Source organism: Protopterus annectens, chromosome 1.part0, assembly GCF_019279795.1.
Source record: "Protopterus annectens isolate FY-2018-M chromosome 1.part0, PAN1.0, whole genome shotgun sequence".
Lineage (NCBI taxonomy): Eukaryota > Metazoa > Chordata > Ceratodontiformes > Protopteridae > Protopterus > Protopterus annectens.
In genome coordinates this window covers 412849578-412862350 of record NC_056725.1, presented here as the reverse complement: position 1 = coordinate 412862350, position 12773 = coordinate 412849578, and the positions used below count along the sequence as shown (strand labels likewise).

The 12773-nt window shown below is 42.9% G+C and overlaps 1 protein-coding gene across 1 annotated transcript in view; it reads left to right on the top strand.

Annotated features, from left to right (window-relative positions):
- The window catches only part of TTBK1 (tau tubulin kinase 1), a 1416073-nt gene that overhangs the window by 636286 nt on the left and 767014 nt on the right, over positions 1-12773 (top strand). The window lies entirely within an intron of this gene.

Sequence of the window (12773 nt, the reverse complement as noted above, 5' to 3'; positions counted from 1 at the left end):
TTATTACAGTGAAGTGTTTTTTTTTTCTCTCATCACTTGAAGAGCTTGGGGGGTGGGGTTCTGGTTCATAGTACCAACAGAGGGTTCTGGTTGAACCAGCTATGCTTCTGTGGTCCCCTTGTGTAGGCTATCATGGATCTCCTGCCACTATTGTTAGTTACATGTGGTAGCACATAGTTGTAATGTTGGTATTCAGTCAGATCAGTTCTACTTGAAGCTTCAGACCCAATAGTCACCTGGTTATGATTTTTAATTTGCCCCTGCTTTGTAGATTATTACACCTTATACCTAGCTGCTTTGTTTTTTTTTCATTAGAAAGCTTGATCTAATCCTCTTTCATCGAGTAGACATTTCAGGACAATTTCTTTCCCTTTAAGCATACAGAGTACCCATAAATAATGTTGCTTAATCAATATTCTGATTTGTCTGAGCACTGCAGAAATTAAAAAAAAAAAAACAACCAAATTAATAACAGTACAAGCTTTATAAACCAAAAAAAATGCATTATGACTATACTCTGTAACTTGAATATAAAGATAAAGTCTGATGTTTTGATTTGGTCTTCTTCAGAAAGGACCTGAAAGGTAAAACCAATGTGCAGGGTCTTTCTGAAGAAAGCCAGGTTAGAACATCAGTTTTAATCTTTATTTTCTATTCACAGAATACAGTCATAGCTTACTTTTGTTAGCTTCTAGGTCATATTCTGAGCAACACCTTCATTTTGTTAAACATTTTGCAGTTGTAAGTAACTGAAACGAAATTACATGAATTTGAGAAGCTTATAAAACGAATTCATAGAAGAGAAAGGTCATAAAACAGATACTGCTACTTACAAAACAGAAGAAATTTGAAAGAAACTATTTAAGCATAGAGAGCCAGTGTCAGAGAAACTTAAAAAAATTAAAGATGTCCTTCCATATCACTGTTGTAGTATTCTTCACTAAAGTGATCTCCTGCCAAGGATAGCACACCGTCTGGCCAGTATACCAAAACCTTAAGATTTTAAGGATGTCTTACATCAAACGTATGCTCCCCACTAAAGGCATAGGGCATAAAGGTGATGTACAGATGTATAGACATACATACCTCAGAACTTCTTTGCCACTAGTCCGAATGCTCTCTTCGACCATCGGTCTACATGCTCATTTGTTTGTGCTGATTATCAGGCCATTATCAGATAACTGCCCCATTGTTTTTTTTTTCTTCTCTCTCTCTCTCTTTTTTTGTTGATTTGCAAGTTTACATTTCACCTAGAAAGGGAAAATGTCAGTGTGGGAGACAGAGTCCTCATAAGGACCATCACAAGCAGTGTCTTTTTTGTTTGGGTGCTTCTCATGACCATACTAAGTGCTCAATTTGTCAAGCATTTGTCCACAAGACCATATGTAGTCATCTCTCTTCCTTGTCTATCTACCTGGAGAACCAGTTATGACAAAAGGAGGTACTAGCAGCACAGGTAGCTGCAATTTTGTAAATGATCATATGTCATTTGTGAATATCAAACTGATTTATACAAGATGCTGGTGTTACAAAAGTATTAGAATTGTATGTCATGTGTATATCAAACTGATTTGTACAGATGTTTGTGCTGAAAATGTATTTGTAAAGTGGTTGTATTTGAAATATATCCAGTGTGTCCTAATGGAGAGAACAGAAATGTGCATGCACCGTTGTTACTCCTTAAATGTATATGTTTTAATAGAGGAAACTGGCAGACAGGAGATTAACCTCAGTCCACAAACTAAAAAATATCTGAAATTAAATCACTTTATAGGGTAGGCCATAAAGATGCTATCTCACAAGTTTCAATGCAGTCAGAGACACAAAGTCTGTACTAGGAAACTTTCTGTACTGTCTTTGGGATGAACTAATTACTACTCTAGAAGTTTGGAGGTATGCAATTGTTTTATGACTTCCGGCACCTGCCAAAGATCTGAGCAAAAGCCCTTGTGTGTGATTTTTTACAGGTAGGTGATAAGTCCTGCCAGCTTTCAGTAATGGGGGTTTTGCATGGGAACTCGAAGTTAGATGACCAGAAGTGATGTCATTCTGCAAGCTATCTCAGAAGTAATATTTTAGATATTATTTTCAGAAGTCTCTTAGTGAGACAGAGCATTCTGTATTCCGTCTTAGGCCTGACAACAAGAAGCACCATTCACCACATTATCTGCCTTGCTCTGTTAAGTAAATAGGGAATAGTAACTCTCTTAGATACAGTCAGGAATATAGTGAAGCTTGGCTTAGATATTGTTTTTCTTTATTTGTCTGAGCCTGTCCTTCAATGTTATTTTAAGTATTTTCTGTGGTTTTGAATTCTGATGTCACTGTGACTATATATTCAGCATTTTCATGTACTTTTATTATGTATTATTAAATATATTTAAACCTTTCATTGTGGCTGATCTTTGTAGAGATATTTACATTTTGAGACTACTTGCATATTTATTTAGTGACACTGTGTGGGCCACTGCCTTGCTGTTGGTCAAACTACTATTTGTATTAATATAATTTCACTCAGTATAGTGGGCACCCTTATAAGGGCATTAAAGTAGCTGGTGAGGGGTTCTGGTGGCAGTGATAAATACCTTATAATCTTGGCAAAAGGGGGCATAGCTAATAAACCTGTGCCAGCCTTTCCCAGGTGTGTGTGTGTGTGTGTGTGTGTGTGTGTGTGTGTGTGTGTGTGTGTGTGTGTGTGTGCAAATCAAATCTCAAAGAGTGGTATGTGTCAGCTACTTGGGCAGGGACACAAAGCACTAGTTGGACAGAGAGTGTGTTGGAAGACTAAGGACTCAACTCTATAGCTGTGCCAGTAGGGATTCTTATTGGGGATCTGGAGAAAGAGAGCAGAACCAGCCCTGGACTGACTATGGTATGTGTGTGCTCTTAAAGGAAACTGCACTTGATGCAGAGAGCTGCATCTGGAAATACTGTGTGTGTTCCTGTTTAACCTCTCAGTGAATGTCCCCCACTAGTGCCAGTGGTGAGGATTGAGGCTCCTTGATTACTGGCCCAGAGGTGGGGCATCACACACTTATTTGTTGGCAGTGATGAGATATCCACATCACATATTGGTTGGCAGTGGTGGGATATCCACATCATATATTTGTTGGCAGTGGTGGTATCACCAAATCACATATTGGGATTCAGTGGTGTGGATATTGAACTCCTGTATTTTTTATTTATTTATTTATTTATTGCAGTTGGTTTACCAGGATAGTCCATTGGGCCATTGAAGAACCAACATTTGACAGTGACAATCTTGGTACAGGCTAATGCATTTTAATGAACAAACATAGTAGATGAAAAGAGCATTCCCATTGAAATGCTAGGGGATGATTTGGTTTGTGGACCTCTAGTAGATTTTTTTATATTAGACCTAGAACTCTATTTGGATGGTACATTTTAAAGGCAGAGGGAGAGAGGGACAGTTAAGATAGTTGGGAAGTTCTAACCATTTTACATGTAAACAGTAGTCACTAAAGAAGTTGTTTGTACTCTCAAGCAGCCAGCCACATTGTAGAAATTCAGTGTTTCATATCTCAGTAGTTATATATTTTTTGTTAGCTTAGTTAGTCAGGGAGAGCAGGCAAGGATGTCAGCAGAGGATTATGACAAGCTGATAAGAGACAGTTGGCTGAGATATGCCAAGTGAAAGGACTGGTACATGCCAACCTGACTAAAAGAGAAATTACTGCAGCCTTAGTCACAGCTACGTCACCGACCAGCAACCAGGAAGGCAACCAGACTGGCCTTGGGGATGTACAACTCTCAGAAAATGGACAGTTCAACTTTTCGTCAAAGGACTTAAAACTCCGTATGGAGTTAAAGAGACTTGAACTGGAGGTCAAACATTTGAGCTAGAATAAACAGAAAGACTGTGGCATCTGGAGGCTAAAGAAAAGGAGAATCAGATGAAATTAGAATCAGCAGAGAGAATAAGATGTCTGGAAGCCAAAGAAATGAGAGGCAGAGGCAACATGAAAAGGAAATTCTGACTCTTCACCAGGGTCATTGAGGCAATGGGGAAGGGAGTAACCAAACCCCAGAAGCAATAATGGTTAGTAAATTTCTTCCATATTTTACAGAGGCTGATAATTTTGATAGTTTTATTCATATGTTTGAAAGGGTATATAAACAGTATAATGTTGACCAAAGGCTCTGGGTACGGCTTCTGACCCCCTTGCTCCATGGTAAAGCTGTAACTCCTGTTTCTAAATTGTCTGATAATGATTGCTTAAATTATAATACAGTTAAAATTGTTTATTGGAATGCTTTAAGTTAACACCTTAAGCTTATGGAAAAAAGTTTTGTGAGCATAGACACAAGAAGACAGATGACAGTGTGTGCGATTATATTGCTGAGTTAAGCACTTATTTTCATAAGTGGGTGAGTGGGTGTCAGGTCACCACGTTTGAAGGGCTGGCAGACCTTTTGGTGAGGGAACAAGCCCTTAGTATTTTGCCTGAGGACATGAGATTCTGTTTGGCAGATAGGGAATGCAACACTGCAGATGAGTTGGGGGAAAAAAGGAGACCTACCACTAGCAGGCAGGGCATCACAGCAGGGGAAGGGGGTACCCAGTGCTGAACATGGGTATAAGAGAACACATGGTAGGTAGCCTGCCAATAACAGGGGAAGCCACTAGTTCAGGTACGCAGTCAGGATCAGTGGTTAAATATTTTAAATGTAACCAGTGGGGCCATGTAGCATATAGATGTCCAGGGAGGCAAGGTGGGGGACAAAAGGTATGGAAGCCAGCAAGTCGGAATAACAGAATGTCAGTGGTCAGTTTTCTGGAGACAACAAGGGTACCAGACTACCACAAGAGGTCATATCCTATCTTGATGGGAAACAGACCACTGCTAAGAGAGACACAGCCTCTGACCTAGCCATTGTGAAGCCTGCAATGGTTAAAGGAGAGCACTACTTGCTTGGGCAGTCTACTGCAGTCAGAGGTTTAGGAGGGACCCCATTCCAAATACCTTTGGCTAGGGTTCACCTTGACTGGGAGGGTGGAAAAGGAAGCAAGCAAGTAGTTGTGTTTGGGCGGGTCTACTACTGGAGATTGAAATTACACTATTTTGAAATCCAGTAGTAGATGCCCACTAACGCGAAAGTGCACTTCATCGAAAGGGCACTTTCGCCAACACCACTTGAGTGAATGGTTACGGATCTTAGGGTTAGGGCTTGGGTTAAGGATAGTGGATAGCTAGTAGGGCTATCCACTATCCTTAACCCAAGCCCTAACCCTAAGGTCCATGACTACCACACCACAATGGAGGAAATTGCATGTTCTCCACGGTGCAGTAGTCACGGACCTATGTCCTCCACTGTGGTGTGGTAGTCATGGACCTTAGGGTTAGGGCTTGGGTTAAGGATAGTGGATACCTACTAGGGTTATCCACTATCCTTGACCCAAGCCCTAACCCTAAGGTCTGTGACTACCACACCACAGTGGAGGACATTGCCCGTTCGTTCTGCTGGTGTTCGCGAAAGTGCACTTTCAGTGAAGTGCACTTTCGTGTTAGTGGACATCTACTACTGGATTTTGAAATAGGGTAATTTCAATCTCTGGTAGTAGACCCGTTTGGGCATATCCCTGCAGATGTCTTGATAGGGAATGATTTTGATAATGCAGTACCTTGTGTGCATACAGTTACACGCAGTCAGGCTTGGAGACAGGCATGTGGTCTGGTAGCCTGGGGGGGACCCAGACTGACTACACATTTGAAGCCAAGACTGGTGAGGTGGCTACTTCAGGGAGAGAGCTACCCTGTAGCAGAAATACTGAAGGTGAGCCACAGCTGCTGGTGGGTACTGATGTCCCTTGGACAGAGTGACTGCAAGGGCAGAGGTGAGTAGGAGTACCCAGGCTGTCAGTGAGGCACTGCTGTCAGAGGATAACAGACTTCCTGTGGAAGGGGAGCTGGGAAGGGTTACAAAGAGAAAGTTGAGACAGGCTCAACTGTCAGAACCTACATTACAAGGCTTGAGGGAGGTAGTTAGGGAGTCACCTGATTCTCATGAAAAAGGGGATTCCGTATACTGGAACAAAGGGTTACTGTACAGAGAATGGACCCCTGAGGTAGGGCTAGAGGGTGAGAGAATACAGCAGTTGGTAGTGCCCAGAGCCTACCATCTGGCACTTCTAGCCATAGCTCATAACATTCCCTTTGCAGGTCATATGGGCATAAAGTGTAGCAAGAGATGTATTATGCATAACATTTATTGGCCTGGGATTGCAATTGATGTAATAGGGTACTGTAGAATCTGTGAGCACTGCCAAAAAGTAGGCAAGGCAGGAGACAATGTCAAAGCTCCTTTGATGCCTTTGTCTGTGATTGAGAAACTTTTTCAGAGGGTAGCTGTGGATATTGTGGGGCCTCTGAGTACACCAAGTTCCACAGGGAAGAAGTATATCCTAGTGGTATTAAATTATGATACCAGATACCCTGTAGCGATGGCCCTGTCCTCTATTTTGGCAGAAAAGGTGGCAAATGTTTTGTTAAAGATTTTCTGCAGGGTAGGTTTCCCAAAAGAAATACTGACTGACAGAGGTGCCAATTTCATGTCAGACCTGCTGGCTTGTCTGTGGAAGCGCTGTGGGATGAAGCACCTAAAGATCACTGCCTACCATCCCCAGACTAATGATCTTGGGGAGAGGTTAAACTCTACACTAAAGACCACGCTATGGGCATTTGCAGACCAGTTTAAGAGGGGGTAAGACAAATATTTGCCCCATCTGTCTACTTACAGAGAGGTGCCTTTGGAATCCACAGGTTTCTCAGCTTTTGAGTTGCTGTATGGGCATAGGATGAGGCGACCTCTATATTTGGTTCGCGATGAGTGGAGGGTGAGTGTGAATCTCACAAGGAATCTGTTGTGGCATATGTCCTAAACCTCAGGATATGGCTGAGGGAACTCATGGGCTTAACCCAGGAGAACCTGGCAGGAATCCAACAGCAGAAACAGGAGTGATATGACAGGAATGCTCGAGCCATAGAGTATGTTATGGAGCAGCAGGTTATGGTTCTCATTCCTGTCAGACACAATAAGCTGCAGTAGGTTTGGCAGAGACCCTTCAAAGTGGTAAGGAAGGCCAGTTATGTTAACTACATGGTAGAACTGCTAGGCAGGAGATAGGGGCACAAATTGTACCATGTTAACACCATGAAAACTTACCATGATAGAGAGGCCCTTGTGCTTAGTATTTGCAGTGGATAGCAGGAGGAGTCTGAGGGGGCTCTGGTGACTGATCTCCTTAGTGAGGCTTGCACTAACACCTCAGTGGAAGGGGTAACAATGTCCCAGCAGCTATCCCCGACTGAGGTTCGAGAAATCTGAGCAGTATTACAGGAGCTTGGGGGCATGTTCACTGGGAAACCAGGATGTACCCACCTGGTGCAGGACCATGTGGATACAGGACCCCAAAGGCGTATTAAGCATCCCCCTTATAGGGTGCCTGCTAGAGTTAAACAGACTCTGAGGGAGGAGATATAGGAAATTTTGGAACTGGGGGTAATCCAGGAGTTCAGCAGTCTCTGGGCCTCTTCAATGGTGCCTGTACCAAAGAGGGATGGCAGAACCAGGTTCTGGGTAGACTACAGGAAACTAAATAGTAGCACAGAGTTAGATGCTTATCCCATGCCTAGGACAGATGGAGCTCTAGAGCAGCTAGGTGGGTCTAAGTATCTGACCACTATTGATCTTGACTCCCAGTGCTAGAGAGAGGTCAGCCTTTGTGACTCCTTTTGGCTTGTATGAGTTCACGAAGATGCCCTTTGGGATGAAAAATGCCCCAGCGAATTTCCAGAGGTGTAGAGCATATCCTAGCAGAAGCAAGAGAATTTGCCCTTGCTTACCTGGATAATATTGCCATCTATAGCCATTCCTGGCAATAGCACCTTTAGCATGTCAGGGAGGTGCTGGGCAGACTACAGATGGAAGGGTTGACCATTAAGTCCAGTAAGTGTCAAGGGGTATGGCAGAGGTCTGCTACCTAGGACATAGAGTGGGGAGTGGTAACATCAGGCCAGAACCTGCCAAAGTGGAAGCCATTCATGCATTGCCTTCCCCTGTTATCAAAAGGCAGGTGAGGGCATTCTTAGGGACATCATGGTATTGTAGAAAGCTTGTCCCCAGTTATAGAACCATATCTGCTCTCCTCACAGACCTAACAAGGAAAAACAGGCCAGATAAGTTAGTGTGGACGCCAGCATGTGAGCAGGCATTCCAGAAACTTTGAGAGGACCCCCTGTGCTAGCCAGTCCAGATTACAGCAAATAATTTGTTGTGCATGAGGATGCTTCAAACCATGGAGTGGGGGCTGTACTCAGCCAAGTTTTCTCAGAGGGAAAAGAGCACCCAGTGGTATATCTCAGCCTGAAGCTGTAACCCAGGGAGGAAAGCTATGCAGCTGTAGAAAAGAAATGTCTAACCATAGTATGGGCACTGCAGAAACTTCAGCCTTATCTGTATGGAAGGAAATTCACTATAGTTACAGACTACAATGCCTTAACATGGCTACATTGAGCCAGCCAGGAAAATGCCAAGCTACTAAGGTGGAGCCTAGGGTTGCAGGCATATGATATAACAGTGCAGCACCGCAGTGGGGTTAGCATTGCCCATGCAAATGGGATCTCAAGGCAGGATATGAGATAATGTATTCCCTGATAGTCTTATCCCTCTCAAGCAACATTTCTCAAGGGGTGTGATGAAAGGAGGTACTGCCAGCACAGGTAGCTTGAATTTTGTAAATAATTATGTCATTTGTGAATATCAAACTGATTTATACAAGATCCTAGTGTTACAAATGTATCAGAACTGTATGTCATGTGTATATCAAACTGATTTGCACTGACGTTTGTGTTGAAAAGGTATTTGTAAAATGCTTATGTTTGAAATGTATCCACAGTGTGTCCTACTGGAGAGAACAGAAATGTACATGCACTATTGTAATTGTTTAAATGTATATGTTTTAACAGAGGAAACTGACAGACAGGAGGTTAACCTCAGGCAAGCAAACTTTAAAAAATATCTGAAATTAAGTCACTTTATAGGCTAGGCCATAAAGATGCTAGCTCACAGGTTTCAATGCAGCCACAGACACAAAGTCTGTACTAGGACGCTTTCTGTATTGTCTTTGGGGTGAACTAATTACCATTTTGGAAGTGTGGAGGTATGCAATTGCTTTATGACTTCCAGCACCTGACAAAGATCTGAGCAAAGGCCCTTGTGTGTGCATTTTTACAGGTAGGTGCTAAGTTCTGCCACCTTCCAGCAATGGGGGATTTGCATAGGAACTGGAAGTCAGATGACTAAAAGTGATGTCATCATGCAAGCTATTTCAGAAGTAATATTTTAGATATTATTTTGAGAAGTCTCTTAGTGAGACAGAGCATTCTGTATTCCATCTTGTGCCTGACAACAAGAAGCGCCATTCACCACATCATCTGCCTTGCTTTATTAAGCAAGTAGGGAATAGTAACTCTCTCAGATGCAGTCAGGGATATAGTGAAGCTTAGTTTAGTTATTGTTGTTCTTTATTTGTCTGAGCCTGTAGATCAATGTTGTTTAAGTATTTCCTGTAGTTTTAAACTCTGATGTCACCATGACTATATATTCAGCATTTTCATGCACTTTTATTATTTATTATTAAATATATTTAAACCTTTCATTGTGGCTGATCTTTGTAGACATATTTAAGTTTTGAGAGTACTTGCATATTTATTTAGTGACTCTGTGTGGGCCACTCCTAATAGCCTTACTGTTGGTCAAACTACCATTTGTATTAATACTAATTTCACTTAGTATAGTGGATACTCTTGTAACGGCCTTAAAGTAGCTGACTAGGGGCTCTGGTGGCAGTGATAACTACCATATAGTCTGGGCAAAAGGGGGCTTATCTTGTAAACCGGTGCCAGCCTTTCCCAGGTGTGTGTGTGTGTGTGTGTGTGTGTGTGTGTGTGTGTGTGTGTGTGTGTGTGTGTGTGTGCAAATCAAATCTCAAAGAGTGTGTGTGTCAGCTACTTGGGCAGGGACACGGAGCACTGGTTGGACAGAGAGATTATTGGAGGACTTGGCTTGGAACCCTGGCTAAGGACACAGCTCTATAGCTGTGCCAGTGGGGAGTCTTATTGGGGATCTGAAGAAAGAGAGAAGAACCTGCCCCGGACTGACTGTGGTCTCTCTGTGCTCTTAAGAGAAATTTCACTTGATGCAGAGAGCTGCATCTGGAAATACTGTGTGTGTGTATCTGTTTAACCTCTCAGTGAATGTCCCTCAGTGGTGCCAGTGGTGAGTATTGAGGCTCCTTGATTACTGACCCAGAGGTGGGTTGTCACATATTTATTGTTTGACAGTGGTGGGATATCCATATCACATATTGAGTTTCAGTGGTGGATATCACACAGATGTCTTAAGTTGTTGGCGTAGGGTGCTATGGCAGAATCCTCCCATCCTGAAGGTCAGACATCTGCTAAGAAGAAGACCAAAAAAGATAGGTTGGATTTAGCTGCTGTATGACCTCCCCTGGGCATGTCTTTTGAGGCTGGTAAAAGCCTAGAGGAACCTCTGCTGTTCCATTGGATTCTTCTGCCGCAGCCATACTGGAGGCCAGCATGGATCCGGCTTCTCTCATGCCCACGGAAGCTCTGCAGATGTCTATTACAGATGTTGAGGAGAAACCTCAGCTCATCATTTCAGAGAGGCCGAGGGGTGTTCCACACATTCTTGTTCAAGAGGAGATTCCCACTAAGTTGATTGAGTGCCGACAAGGGTCTGAACCTCAGGTCTTTCCAGCTAACGTCCCTTTTAAAGAAGAAACAGTAAACAAAACACATGTCCCCTGCTGCTAAGGATACCCAGAGTGAATGGCAGGATTTTGCCCAGTGGTTATTTAATTCACTTTTGGCCTGAAAGCCTTCCCAGCGAGTTTCTTTCCCTGGTCTCCCTTGGTCTTCTACTCTACTGTAGAAGCCTAGGGAGCAGGACCCCCTGGATGAGGATTTGGATTTGAGGGAAGAGTCCTTGGCATACTCCTCTCAGATTCTTTCTCCTTTCGACTTTGGTTCTGAGGAGGAAGATTCCATCAGCCCGGATTCTCACTTTGAGGAACTCTCTTTTGGCGAGACTGCCTCTGGTATGATGGAATTCTTTAAATGCTATTGTTTCTGACATCGAGGAAAGGTGTTATGAACTCCTCCAGATGGAGTCCCCTAAGCATTCTGCTGTTCCTCTGGTCCTGGCTGCACTGTTGGACAATTTTTCAGCAGCTTCTTAGGCTCCTGATTCCCAACATCCAGCCCCTAAAAAAAAACTGGCAGGTTGTATAAGGTGCCTGATGAGTGTAAGTTCATTTACAAATGCCCCCTCTGCTGAGCCCTCTGTTGAGTCTGTCTCTTCAGACAAACCTTCTAAGCTCATGCCTTCTACTAAACTGCTTCTTGCTGATAAGAACAGTAGAGCAATGGAACAGCTGAACAAAAAGGTATATACTGCTGCTATCTTGGCCTTTTGTGCTAATTATCAGACCCATATGATAAGATAGGTCTTAGCTCTTCTTTCTCAGACCTCCCAGGTTGTCTCTGACCTTCCAGATTCTGAAGGGAAGGCTTAGGCCCTCTCTTTATTGGGCACCTCTTCTCAAGTGTTTTGCCATTCTATTAAATGTAGTTATGATGCTACTGATACTTCTTGAGCTACTGCTTTTGGTTCTGTGTTGAGGCACTACTCTTGGCTTTGCCTCCAACCTTTACCTGATGATATTAAGGCAAAATTGTTGGATGCTTCCCTTGATAATAAAGACCTATTTGGTTCTGCTGCTACTGAGCTTTTTAAGTCACTTCAGGACAAGGACAAGGCCTTGCAGGTATTGAAGCATATTTTTGTTTCTGCTATTCCTAAATTTTAAAGGAATTATCCCTCTATGTCTGCTTTTGTTTGTAGACAGTCTCACCTTCCTCCCAAGGTAAGAAGGGTTCTAGACAGGTTCATCCTGCTAAGTCTACTCAGACTCCCACTACTCAGAAACCTCCTTGTCATGACAAGCCAGGTTCTGTCCAACTGTCTCCTTCAGTCTGTCCTAAATCAGGTCTCTTTATCTCTTGGTCATTTCCTGTCTATTCCCAATTGGTTCTGGATTCTTGGGTTCTGTCAGGTATACTTCATGGTGTGGAAATCCCTTCCTCTCCTTCTGGCAGCTCCTCCTCTCTCCTCAGAGAGCTTTGCCTGCCTTTTTCAGGTTTGTTTTTTCAGGGGCACCATCCAAGCGGCACCATCCCCCAGGTTCCTCCCCAGGAGGAGAGGGTTTATTCAGAATGTTTGAATGAAAGAAAGAAGATACCTGAGCCTCATTCTGGCTCAACACCTTTTCTTGGCTCAGCTTACTTTTCTTAAGATTCCCTTCCTCCTTCAGTCCCTTCCTTCTCTGTAAACCCCCAAATTATAGAAAACCTGGTCCAACTAACCACCTTCCACCTTTAAACAGGTTGGACCATAAACCCATCCAGCTTCATTAATCTATAGGGTTCTCTCAATTCAAACAGCCATAACACAACAATGAGCAATCAACACTGAATTGGATACTAACAAACAGGCCCTCTGTAGATTATAGTAGTCTCAGATTCATTCAAACATCATCCAGTGCTTGTCATCCCACAAACTTAATAAGAAAACACACCATATACAAAAACACACAAACAACAAAAACATAATCAAACAAAAAAAAATCTTCTCCATGAAACTATCTTCTATAAGCTACAACTGGAAAA